Here is a 14,520-nt window from a genome sequence, read left to right as displayed (position 1 = left end):
ATCACATAGAATACCCTTTTGTCAAATAAAACATTAAAACAAACAAAACTCAATAAAACTGGCCCATTATCTTTTCATAATATCTATCACATGTTGGTTGATATGCGCTCATTTCAACATAAAACAGATTTTCTTCTCCTTCTGAAAAAAAAATGAGAAAAAAAATATCAGTCATAAAATGATGAGAAGCAAAAGAACAGTTCTACTTCGCTCTCTCATTTGCACATTATTGTGTTGTGCATATAACACGGCTCGGGATCTTGCCTGCCATCTTCATCCTTTTTTGTGAAGTAAAGGTTCATTTCCGATATAAAGGGAAGCGGTATGATTTTCCAAATCAAGAGTTTATTTCTCCGTTGATCGTTTGTTTGTACAGCTAAATTCACGATTTCCTGCCATACAGGCGTAGATATAATAATTAATCGGATCAAACCTTCTTGCTAAACACTAATATACTCCAAAATAATGCGAGACAAAGTGATAATTTACCCTCTGAAAACCCATATTTGAATTCATTTGTTTATTTGTTTATTCATTTATGTATATGTACGTATTCATTCATCCATGCATGTATTTATTTATTGCTCATTATTTATTCATTTATCTACTTATTTATTCATTTATCTGTATATTCATTGCAGTTTCACGTTTCATCAATGCTCATATAAATGGCAGCTTGTATGTCTATTTACTGGCATGCATCTAAAGAGTAGTAAATTAAGATGGGACATACCTGTCAAACCTCAAAGCCTTATATACCTACACGGAAATGTGTATATATATTTCTATAAATATATGTATGTATGTATATATACATGTACATATATAGTGTGAAAGAAATGGATGAAGAGAACAATAGTAGGCGTAGCTTAAATCAAGGTTCCCCAGAGCTATCATGCCTTTTTTGAGAAAAATTGCATGGTAAGGCCGAAAAAATACCTCTGCCGGGAATCGAACCCGGGTAGCTTTGAATGCCGGTGCCTTAACCACTAGACCATCAGGGTCGCCCTAGCCACTAACCCGTCTCGTGTGACGGGTTAGTGGCTAGGGCGACCCCTAGCCGCCCTGACCGTCAGATTATAATTTCTTTCGTCTGGTGTAGGTGGGTTTTGAGCAATGACAAGCCGCCATGCCTCAGCTGGGTCAAGCTATTGCTTTGATACAGTACACGTATGGGAGCAAGTATACAAAGGTGTGACGCACATTTGTATATTTTCTCCCATACGTGTACTGTATCAAAGCAATATCTTGACCCAGCTGAGGCACAGCGGCGTTCAAAACCCACCTACACCCGACAAAGGAAATCAGAATTGGTATATAGTGTCGAAAATCGGTTTATCTGACGGTCAGTCCGATCGTGGTCGCCCTAGCCACTAACCCGTCTCTGTGGTATAGTTGTTAAGGCACCGGCGATCAAAGCTGGCCCGGGTTCGATTCCCGGCCGGCAGAGGCATTTTTTGGCATTACCAATTTTTTTCAAAAAGGGCAGATAGCTGTTGGGAACTTTGATTTAAGCTACGCCTACCATCGTTCTCTTCATCCATTTCTTTCACACTATATATATACATGTATATATACATACATACATATATTTATAGAAATATATATAGACATTTCCATGTAGGTATATAAGGCTTTGAGGTTTGACAGGTATGTCCCATCTTAATTTACTACTCTTTAGATGCATGCCAGTAAATAGACATACAAGCTGCCATTTATATGAGCATTGATGAAACGTGAAACTGCAATTAATATAGAGATAAATGAATAAATAAGTAGATAAATGAATAAATAATGAGCAATAAATAAATACATGCATGAATGAATGAATACGTACATACATATTTAAATAAAGAATTGCCAAAGCTGTTGAACATGTATAATTTCACACACACACAATATGTATGTACATAAATGGCAAGATTTTCAAATAACCTAATCAATGCTAGGTACAAATTTTCACAGAAATTAAAATCACCAGTTTCTCTTTCCCTCAAATGGGAATATTCCTCTTTAATATGAACTTTCGGCAGGTATAAGCATGATTGAAAATTGATAAAGTGATAAGCCTTTTTTTCTCACGAAGCCGATGAGGAAATAGTGATTTTAATGAACACAGTCACATAAAGAGGATTGCTTGTATTTCTTAGTTTGCTGTGTTTGTTCTGATTATATCTAAAACACGGAAACATTATGATTGGAACGGCAGCCAACAGAAAAGAGGCAGCTTGACGCATTCAATTAAAAGTAACCTTCTCATTGACGTATCGCTCCATTGAATCTCCTTTCTGTTTGATCCTGACCCTTTAAAGGTTGAAGAGCTAGGCCTTCTAGCTATTTCATATATCATCCTGGTCAAATTTTATTCACTATTAAATTTAATTCACTATAAAAAATTGTTTTTATAAATATGATGGCTTGCCATTCTTTTTATGTCTTTTTCTACCCCCCCCCCCCCTTCCTCGCTCTCTCTCGGTCCCTCGCCCCGCCATTACATTTTCTCATTCCCTCGACCTAATAGTGGAAGTTTTACTTCCCGTAATCTCGATCAAGGTATATTAAGATTTCCCTAAAGTTTGGGGTATTTAGCAGTTAAGGCCAAGTTACAACTAGTCGCACATCACAAAATGATAAAATCACAGACAGACGTAAACCGACATGTATTTGTCTCAAAAATAAAATGACTAGATTAAGTAAACTCGTATGAATATCCTGTTTTTTCTTAAAAGCTTGATATCCTTGAAATCAACAGAGACCGCTGTGGGGGGGGCACAGCTCCAAATACTGTTTATTTTGCAAAAGGTCATATAAAGGGATTCCATATGGACGAAGATTTGGAAATAAGGGAGAAGAGATCAAATTAGCGACTGAAGATCCAGGGGCACCCCTCTTCAATTTTTTTATATTTTTTTTCTGCTGTCATTGCAATTTTTTGGTAGTGAAAATAGTTCCCCTTGGCATGTTGAGTGGTAAAAATGTATATATATATTTATTTCTTGCTTGCTATTTTGTATTGACAACAATTGCAATGCTTTTAATGTTTGTTATGTTTATCATCTGAAAGCGTTCACGAATGCAAAGCGACACTTGAAAAAAAAACGTATACTTGAGATTGAAAGCAAAATTATTATTTTTTTTTTATCTTTGCAGTTTTTATTCGTCATAAAAAATAATCAAAATATACAAAACATATCGTTGCACTTCAATAAAAAAGAACATTGTATAAGTACATACAACATAATCTTAATTTACAAGAAAATTGTACCCCAGCGCTGCCGACAGGACGATCCATTAACAGAAAAAGGGATGGTACGGCCATACCTAACGGTCCAGAGTCGACCTGGCGGCATCGCCGGGGTATAGCGCAACAACAACAAAAAAATTATGACATTTTCATGTATTAACATGACCGGAAGCACCACTACAACATGAACAGAAGATAAAACAAAGTCACAAAAAAGGATAACACAAAATATGAATCTACAGTGGTTACAATTTATGCAATGGAAAAATACTTGTTTATGTTTTGCCATTTTACATTGTGTTTACTGAGTTTGTTTTTCTTTTTTGCAATAATTTCTTCGGTAACTTTATAAGATAAAAGATAATAATTAAATTGTTTTAAACTAGGGAGAGTCTCTTGGTATTTACATCGCAAAATGAATTGTTTACCAAGTAAAATTAGAAAATTAAATGCTAAGGTGGATGGAGTAAGTGGTTCTAGTAACCCAAATAAAACAGTTTCTCGTGAAAGGAAATAATTAGGACTAAAGTCAGTCACTCTCGTACGCAACGCATTCCAAAAGGATGCTATTTTAGGGCATACAAAAAACAAATGATCCAATGTCTCGGGTGTCGCATTACAAAAAGAACATAATGCATCGGTCTTCTTTCCTATTTTTGTGAGCCATTCATTTGTAGGTATTAAGTTATTTAAAATTTTATAGTGTGTGATTCGAAGTCTGGTGTCAATAGTGATTCGTAATGGAAGAGTGAACAATTTGGAAGTCTGTTGCCTATCGATGTTGTAAAGTTGATTAAAGTGAGTAAACACCTTGGAGGTTTCAGAGTTATTAATGTTTAAAAAAGTGCGATAAAATTGCTTTGTCGATATATTCTGAATTTGTCTAAATGCAGATTCACAGAAAAGAGAAGGGAAATCCTCAGGTTCTTTTACAAGATGATGGTAGTCTTGTTGTAAAAAGAAAACTTTCCATTTTCCTGGCATTATTTTATAGCAATCTAACAATTCAAAATACTCAGTAAACTTTAACCCCCTTTCCTTCGCTTCCCTCCAGCGTAGTGGGCGTCCAAATTCATCTAACATATCAGTAATTTTGGTGAATCCCTTTTCTTTTATGTTTGGTCTATAGATAGATTTTCCTTTAAATGTGATATATTGATTGTTCCATATAAACTCATTGGTAATATCTATTTTCCTTTCCAATAAACACCATGTTTGTAAAATGTCCATCAACCAATTTGACACTTCAATATTCAAATATTTCATATCAAAATTACAATAAAAAATGTATTCTCCACCGACAGGTGACAACAATTCTAAACATATACCTTTCCAGCCCTTCGAAGTTGAAGAGAAAAGTCTCGAAACCCATTTCATTTTCTGAGCTTGAATAATCGATTTGAGGCAAGTCATCTTTAACCCCCCTTCATCGTATTCTTTAACCAAAACTTCACGTTTTACTCTATCAGGACCACCCCAAATGAATTCATACAGTAATGTGTTCACCTTATGAATAAATGAATAAGGTATAGATAATATGCTGGCTGCATATAACAGCTGAGAGGTAGCAAAAGTTTTTACAATTTGGATTTTCCCGTATAATGATAAATTCCTGGCTTTCCATAAATTTAGTTGAGATTTAATGTTGGATAAAATTCTTTGTAATTGCGCCATTCTATCCTCAAAAGAGTAAGAGATGTCGATTCCAAGAATTGTCAAAACGTTAAAAAACTTTATATCTATTGGTATAGATGGCTTTTGCAAACTGAATTGTCCTATAAACATTGCTTTCGTCTTATCGTAATTCAGTGAGAGTGATGAACATAATTGAAAATCATTTAGAGCTTCCGTGAGGTGATGATACGACTCAAAGTTTGACAAATAAACCGTTATGTCATCGGCGTACAGAGACAACTTAATTTCATGAGTATTTTTTAATCTTATTCCTTGAATGTTTTCATTTTTTCTTATGTTTATGGCTAGCGTTTCTATAGCTAATATAAAAAGATATGGAGATAAAGGATCCCCCTGTCGTATTCCTTTTCCTACCGTAAAATATCCAGTTGAGACGTTATTTTTCATCACACAGCTTTCAATATTTTTGTAAAGAACACTGACATAATTGCAAAAATTATTTCCAAAGTTAAAACATTTCAAAACTTCTATCAAAAATTGGTGGTTCAATGAGTCAAATGCTTTTTTAAAATCGAGGCTTAATAAAATACCGCCCAAACGCTTAAGCCTAGTATAGAACATTGTCTCAAGTACTGTTCTCACGGCTTCACCTATGTATCTATTTTTAACAAAAGCTACTTGATCAGGATGAATGATAGATGGTAAAATATTTTTCAGTCTCTGTGCTAAGGCTTTGGAGCCGATCTTGATATCAACATTTAAGAGAGTTATGGGCCTATAATTTTCAATAAACATTTTATCCTTCCCCTTTTTTGCTATAAGTGTAATTATGCCTTGCCTCTGTGACGTAGACATCATTCCTCGTTCAAAACTGTAATTAAGAGTATCTACGACCAACGGTCCAAGTTTGCTCCAAAAATGACAATAAAATTCGACGGTTATTCCATCGTTACCGGGTGATTTGTTCTTAGCCATGGCAAATAAAGAAGAAGTACATTCCGAAAGAGTTAATTCTTTCTCGCATAAGTCACGCTGGTTTGGCGATAACTTGGGTATACAATTTGACTCCAAAAACTTACAGTTATTAAACAATTTGGGGTCTTCTGTTTTGTATAAGTTTGCATAGAAATTCTTAATGTGAGTATTCACTTTCAAAGTATCGGTTAAAATTTCATCCCCTACTTTTAGTCTGTTTATTGCTGATCTTGCCTTGTTGGCCTTTTCCAAGTTTAAAAAGAATTTGCTGTTTTTTCTCCGTATTCTACCCAGATTGCGCGGGACCGGACTATTATACCATGAGTTATACGGTCCATGTGCACTTCATAATCTAGCTTAGCCTTTTCATATTCGTCAACATATTTTTCACCATCTTTATCCACCAAAATCTGAAGATGTTTTAATTTCACTTCTAACTCCCTTTTCTGCTCTCTTAAAATTTTAGCTCTATTCATACTATATTTCCTTGAGAATAAACGGATGTTATATTTCAGAAATTCCCATCTCATACGTATGTCTTCAAATTGAACTGATTCGGTTATCCAATTGTCTATATTTTCAGACATTTTTACACGAAACTGTTCATCATCTAAAAGACTATTATTGAATTTCCAGTTGATTGACAAAGGTCGTTTCTTTTGTGAAAATTCGATAATAAGTATAATTGCAGAATGATCTGAACTCATACCGGGTATAATATCAGTTTTTTGTATGAAATCTTGTAGATTATCAGAAATAAACCAAAAATCAAGTCTACTTTGTATTAACGGATGGCATTGCCGCCAAGTGTATCTCCTCAATAACGGATTCCTTAATCTCCAAATATCAACTAAATCAAAATTATTCTGTATCTCATTAATAGTATCACTGATATCATTATGGAGGTGAGGGTTTCCACCCATTCTATCCAAATCTACATCTAACATGGTATTAAAATCTCCCCCAATCACCACCGGTATAGTTTTTATGTCGTTTATTGATAGCAAATTATCATTTATTTGCTTGAAAAATTGTTTTTGATCTGCGTGTTTATCTGCCGTAGGTGCATATATGTTCAATAAAATATATTCATTGTCATCTATGCTAACCCGTAAAAGGATAAACCTTCCTTCACTCGAAATTTGTTTGTATAATATTTTATAGTTCAAGTCATATTTAAAAAGTATAGTTACTCCACAACTATGACGAGACCCGTGGGAAAATACAATGTCCCCTTTCCATTGAGACGACCAAAGATTAGTTATATCATCAGAGCTATATGTCTCCTGCAGGAATATCACATCTGCATTAATATCTTCCAGCCAATGAAAAACTTTATTCCTTTTAAAATTTGATCTAATGCCTCTTACATTTAGCGACAGAAATTTCAACTTTGTTTCTTTAATAATCATGAAGATATGACATCCTGATTTGTCATCCTCATAAAGCCGAAATTACAAAAGCGAAAGATTAAAAACAAACAGGTAATGAAAATAGGAAAGTTTACCGGTACCCTAATGGAAAGCCATGGCAAAGTGTATCTCGTGAACATGATTAATTCAAATAGAATACGTTTCAACAAAATCATGACAAGAGTATCACAATTAAAGAATTTAACATAAGAATGGGCCTTGTAAAATAACATCGATCCCGAAGCATGCGCAATGAATGACCGACTGTTAGTCCCAATTAAAACATCTGCAATTCTCTGTGTGATTTGTATGTTAAAAATTCTTTCTACTGGAAAAAGGAGTATTTGAATATAAATCAAAGGTGTGTTAAAGTATCTTAAGAGATGGCAGTAAAAAAAAAATAGTTAGCATGCATGACAAGCCTTTTCGCCGAATTATCCAAACTCTAACTGCATAATCAACACCCAATTGATTATGTAACGTTTGTAAAAGAACCATGGCTTCGATATTGAGAAGCATGTTTAGTTGAGATATCATACAGTGCATACCATCATCATAATGGGGTAATTGAATAATTGAAAAACTCGACAGTCGAATGACCGTATAAGAATGCAATTTAAAGACCTCGAATATGTTTTGCCTATTAAAACTTTGAAGCCAATGAAAAAAATTCCATCCATTCAAACATGTCGACAAAAAGCAACATGTATTTATATCACGTCCAAAGAATTTTGTGTGCAAGAGTTGTTTACGGACTTTACAGTTTACTGAAAGCCAAGAATTGCGGGAAAGATATATATACACATTATCATCGTGATAATCTAAACTAGGAAACAATGTATTGAATTCCAGAAGAAAAGGTGTATTCAAGCGACCACTTTTTAGCCAGTGTTTATGCCTAATAAGATTCCTCCAAATTTCCTTTCGGCAGCTGAAAATTAGCATAAGAAAAAGAATCATTCTACTAGAAAACACTATAAAATCACCCGTCGATTTATAATACGTGTATCTTCCTCGATATATGCGTTATCATGAGAATGCAAGTGTTTGGCTACAACAATCGTTCGGATAAAATGAATAACCACTAAACATGCTAAACTGGCTTGCATACTGAAAAGAGTATGTAGTTGCCATAAAGCCTGGGGCTGCATATGAAAAGAAACTATACTGACTTCCAACATGGGCATACAAATTACTGAACTCTCAAAATCTATTCTTTGTACATGAATATCTGTCAGAGGCCTACATCCCACTCTGTGAAGTACTGTCATTGAATAAAAAGTGCTTAACACCTGTCGTATATCATTAGGATTTGAAATAAGGCAGATAAACCATGACCTCTTAACCCTCCTATCATAATTGTGTTTGTTAATAAAGTACCTTGCGAAAACAAGACAATGTAGACTATTAACATTGCAAAACAAATCATCAGAGATGCCTGTGCATTCCCCAAAAGGGGGAATTGCTTGACATAAATTGTAACGTTCTGCAAGTAACACTTCATATAGATACATACATATATATGCAAACATAAAGACAATTATAACAGATTGATTCATGCTGTAGTAGTGCGTATCAAATCAAAGCATGACCTCTCCGAACGGAGACTCTGCTAGAAAAACCAACATTATTCGTGTTCACACTTATAATCAGTAGCAAAAAGCAATTAAGATAAAATGATCCTACCTAAGAGTGACAGAATTTCTTTCCATCAGAAAATATAATAGAATCATCAATGTATTCTTTTAAAATAGGTTACACCTCAAATATCGAATACATACGAGGCCTTTCTATTTAAGAAATATAAAGAAGTCCATAATTTGTCTTACTTATTTCTTCATGTTTTATTGTTACATGTAGAATATTCATCGAGCAGGAAAGAGAGAGGAAAAAGAGTGTCTGTCTTAATTGTATATAATTTCGCTCTTCTCCTTATTTTGGTCTCATAAACAGATGAAATGTTTTTTTTTTCTTTCATCGTGTCTCATGCAACATTTTTTCTGTTTTAAAAACACTGAGTACTTTAGAAAACTTAGCAGTCAAAGTTTAAAAGAAGAGGGGAAGGAAAACCCTCCATTACTATCAGGCATGACCATTCCTAACTTATAAGACCTGTATAGGTTACAAGTTTAAGAACATAAGCTGGATGACATTTAGGCTAAAAAACACCCTCTTTCCTTTCTCATTCAAGTAAGAAATTAGAAATGTTATATCCATTTCATTGATATATTTCATCATTTCCATCTTGTTTTTGATAATGATGTAAAAAAAGAAAGAAAACAAAATAAGCTCCCTTTTTTCAAACATTCACAGTTTCCACTTCGATCAGAAACAAAAAATCTGTAAATGGTGATATTAGAGCAAACATATGAAGGAGGGTTGTGCTTTTTACATCCTTATTCTCAATATAATTGAAACAAAAGTCAAAGCGATCAAACTATAAGCAAGAAATAAGGAGAATGTACATTTGATACTTTTGCACAACATTCCTTAGTTTTTATATTCAATAAAACTGAGAAGAAAAAATGGACTTCAATTAAATACAAATAAAATTCGGTTTTCCTTTTCCCTTCTTCGCCTTTCTTTAGCATCGACCTTTCAATCGTACAGTTACTTCTATTGTTTTCCTCTTCAGTTTGAAAAAAAGTAGATGCTTAAGAATAATAAAGAATTATATGGTCACAGTGAAAGAGAAAAGGGAACTTGTACTTTATGTTTATTTTGATATATATTTTGATATATTTTTGATATATCTTCAATCTTATCAATCCAATATCTTGTACCTTTCGTAAAAATGATTATTCTCATTCCACGTTTCTTCATTCGAAAAAAACACACCATAAAACTTGAACTCCATCAGAAAATATGGCAGATTCGTTAATATATTATTTATAAACAAGTTAAGTTATTTTTACATGTAGAATATTCATCTAGCAGGAATGAGATAGAGAGAAAGAGAGAGAACAGCATGGACTCATTTTACTCTTCTTGTTTCTGTTGCATAAACAAACATTTTCCCTATTTTTCGTGACTCTTTCAATATTTTCTCTGTTTTCAAAGACTGGATACTTCGCAAAACTCATTGATAAAAGTTTAAAGACGAGAGGAAAGTAAAACCTGCATTGCAATGACTCCAGTCGTGACATGGACATTCCTAACCTATAAAAACTGTTACTTAGGTTTCAAATGAAGAAATGAGCCGGATGACCCCTTTACTTTTCTCTCTCTCATCCCTGCAGGAAATTAGAAATCACGTTATATGCATTTCAATTACATATTTTATGCATTCACTTTTATTTATGGTAATACTGTAAAAAGTAAACATCCCTTGTTTTTTCCGACATTCGGAATTTCACTTCGATAACAAATACATAAACAGTATACATCAGAGAAATGCTGTATTAGAGCAAGACATATGAAAGAGGGTTGTACTTTTCACCCTTTCATTCTTATTTTCCATATAATTAACACGGCATAAGTTAAGAGGATCATATCAAGCAAGAAATAAGAAGGAAAGAATTGTACTTTCTCTAAATTTCCCGACATTCCTTGCACTTTTTAGGTTCTATAAAACTGAAAGAACAGTGAACTTTAATTAGATACAAATAAAATTCATTTTTTCCATTTTCCTTTTCGCCATACTTCTGCATCTAGATTACATTCAAAACAATTATTTATATTTTTTCTCTTTTGTTTGAAAAGGTCGATGCTAAAGATCTATATATGTTCTATGTGTAAAAAAGCTAGGAAAAGGAACTTGTACTTAACGTTCATTTTGAGATATCTTTGATCCTATCAATTCAATGTCTAGTTCCCTGCATAAAAATGATGATTATTATCATTTTTTAATTCATTCGAATCTCTCATTTTGCAAGATGAGAAAGCATTAAAAAACGAGAACTTCAGTGACATGAAAGTTGTTCAGCCTTCTCCATGTTCTCTTGTATGATTAATTTAAGAAAAAAAAGAAAAAAGAAAGGTTTCTACCCTAAACTCAGTTCCTTCCCCCCCAATTTTGTTTATCTTTCATCAAATCCATCATTCTTAAATGGCGTGACACATAAGTAATTTTCCATTTAAAAAACGTGAATAAAGTAAAGCGTACATTTAATTCACATAAAAGTCATTCGCTCTCTTCAGGATACGTTTTCATTGAAATACAGATATTTTCTATGAGCTCGTAGATTATTTTCTTTCAATATTCCATTCATTAAACATTTCCTTCTCTTTCACGATGACATGATACTTGTGGTTGTCGCAAAACAAATGCAGAGATAAAAAAGTACATTGCATTTTTCATTCACCTCGTCATAGACAGCAAAATTATTGTTGGGAAATAATGATCTCTGAGATTGGATCAATATTACCCATAGAAAACAATTACAAAGCAATATATTCTTTTGTATATACATAGGGCACACTTCAAGGATTGGGTTCAACTAAGCATGCTAAGAGAGCGCAATCTTTACGAAATCACTTGGATACTTTTATGAAATTGAATAGCATTGTGTACACCTATTGTACCTATTATATCCTTTTATGAATGTGAAAATGTGAAAACACGGTATTAAAGTGCTTTTAATGTGTGTGAATTGAGGATCGGGAAACCGAAACATGTAAAAGGCATGGTCAGAATGACAGTATGAAATCGATTTTTAAAACCACTGTATTCAGATATTGCTTCGAATAGATATTCCCAGTAAACAGGTAAAACAAGGTGTGGGGGCATGGGACCCCCCCCCCCTCCACCGGAGAAATCTTGAAAACTATAAAAGCAATTGATTAGTAATTTGTAAATTCTATCTCAAAGGGAAAGTTCAACGTGAGGAAAGTTTACTGTAAAGAAATAGCAGCAACAATGATTTTAAAATATTGGCAAAGGTTTGAAGAAAATCCAACAAAGAATAAAATAGGCATTATGATTTCAATTATTTGATCAGTGAAGTCATATGCGGGCAGCTTTTCTAATAATGATAATAATAACATTAAGTATAATAATAGTAATGATAATAATATTAATAATGGCAGAGGTAAAAATGGCAAAGGTAAAAATGGCAGAGGTAAAAATGACAGAGGTAAAAATGGCAGAGATAAAAATTGCAAAGGTAAAAATTGCAGAGGTAAAAATGGCAGAGGCAAAAATGGCAGAGGTAAAATGGCAGAGGTAACAATGGCAGAAGTAAAAATGGCAGAGGTAAAAAAGACAGAACTAACAATGGCGGAGGTAAACACGACAGCTAGAGGCAAAGATCATAACATGCTAGATCAGCAAGGAAAATATATAGCCTTTCCAGTTAATATCAGTCATAATTATTGACCTTGAATGGACTCCTATCGACAAAATGCGTATTATGAACTGATGAGATATTATTTGGATATTTTTTTCCCCATTTTAGGTCTATACTTTATCGTTGATATGATTAAACTCAAACATTTTCATGCCAAAATGATTTCATTTAGTGAGTGGTGAAATGATTTATCCTGGCTAGTTCGTATATTAGAACAGCACTTCATCACATACGTACCAAACGAATCGTAATGTAAACAACAATGTTCGCTACCATTAACACACTGAAATAGACGAGTTCGGGATTTCTTTGAACCACTTGCATAACTTGGATAATAGAAAAATAACAAAACGTTCTGTAATAAAAGTAATTTTTCATATTTCAACATCATAATGGGTCTGAATAGATATTGATATGATGCGCATATATTTTAATGTAAATTATATAATAATAGCAACTAGTGTTCATTTTTTTTTCAGAGTAATACCTCGATTGCTGCTTGTCCAAGTGGATATCAGGTTCATTACCTAGTTTCTATGGGAACGGGTACCGCATGAATTTTGAAATGTGTAGCGAATTAGGGATTTAAATTCATAGGTGTTTCTTAGGTACCGTTCTATCGACCCGGTTTAAAGAGAAAATTCTCCCTGACGAATGGTCTCCTGTAGAAATAGCAGAAAAAATATATTGGTGAAGGTTTGCGGAAAACCCATCAAAGATTAAAAAAGTTATTTGAGTGTTTGATCTGTGACGTCATATTCTAATAACTACCCCGTATTTTATGCACAAAAATGACTACTTTTTATTATTTTTAATCGGTGGTTCATGATCGCTTAAAAAATCTTTTAGGAGCGGATGTGAAATTATTTGTATGTTAATATACTGAAGGTACAATAAAAACCATTTTCGTGTTTTTTAATGACATTTCATTGATATTTTTTATTACACCATATATGGGGGAAACTGCTCGTTTCCCCATTAAGTCCCCATTATCGTGTAAAATATTAGAAACTTTTGAATATTTAATAGGTTCCCTAAAACCCTTACTAATATCATTTTAATAAACTTTATATCAGTGTGAATTTCCCCTGTAATGAATTAAGTACAATAATTAGGGTTTCAATGTGTTCTAAAAATTTGAATATTATAAAAGTGATTTGACATGAGAAGGTCGTGCACGTAAGTCCAGGAAAAAAATAAATACCACCTAAAGTATTATCATTTTACCCATCCGTTTTTACTTCTGCTATTTATTCCTCGTCTATTTTTACCTCTGCCATTTTACTTTTGCCATTTTTACTTTTGCCATTTTTACCTTTGCCATTTTTACCTCTGCCATTTTTACCTTTGCCATTTTTACCTTTGCCATCTTTACCCCTGCCATTTTTACCTCTGTCATTTCTACTTTTGCCATTTTTACCTCTGCCATTTTTACCTTTGCCATTTTTACCACTGCCGTTTTTACCTATGCCATTTTAACCCCGCACCTAACATATTACCCATTCTTTAGCTCCTGCTGCTAAAGGCGCTTGGTGTTTTTTTTTTACCTAACCTACCTTTTTTTTTTACAAATTCTGCCTATCATGGAAAATCAATGAAATGTGATTTTGTCAGACAATTGAAAGTGTTTTTTTTTTGTACCTTCACTTTATCAATAAACAAATCATTTCACACCTGCTCCTAAAAAGGAAACAAAAGAGTCAACACGAAGCAATAAAAAAGACTTAAAATATGAAGCAGCTACTCGTATATGACGTCCCAAATCAAACATTTTTTAATTTAAAGGGGAATGAAACCTTTGGAACAAATAGGCTTGTGTAGAAACAGAAAAATCAAAGACTAAGAATAAAGAAAGTTTTAGAAAAATCGGACAAATAGTGAGAAAGTTATGAGCATTTGAATATTGCAATCACTAATGCTATGGAGATCCTCACATTGGCAATGCGACAAGGATGTGTGATGTCAC

Source organism: Lytechinus variegatus, chromosome 11 (assembly GCF_018143015.1).
Source record: "Lytechinus variegatus isolate NC3 chromosome 11, Lvar_3.0, whole genome shotgun sequence".
NCBI classification, from domain to species: Eukaryota; Metazoa; Echinodermata; class Echinoidea; order Temnopleuroida; family Toxopneustidae; genus Lytechinus; species Lytechinus variegatus.
Note: the sequence above shows the minus strand (reverse complement) of the source record.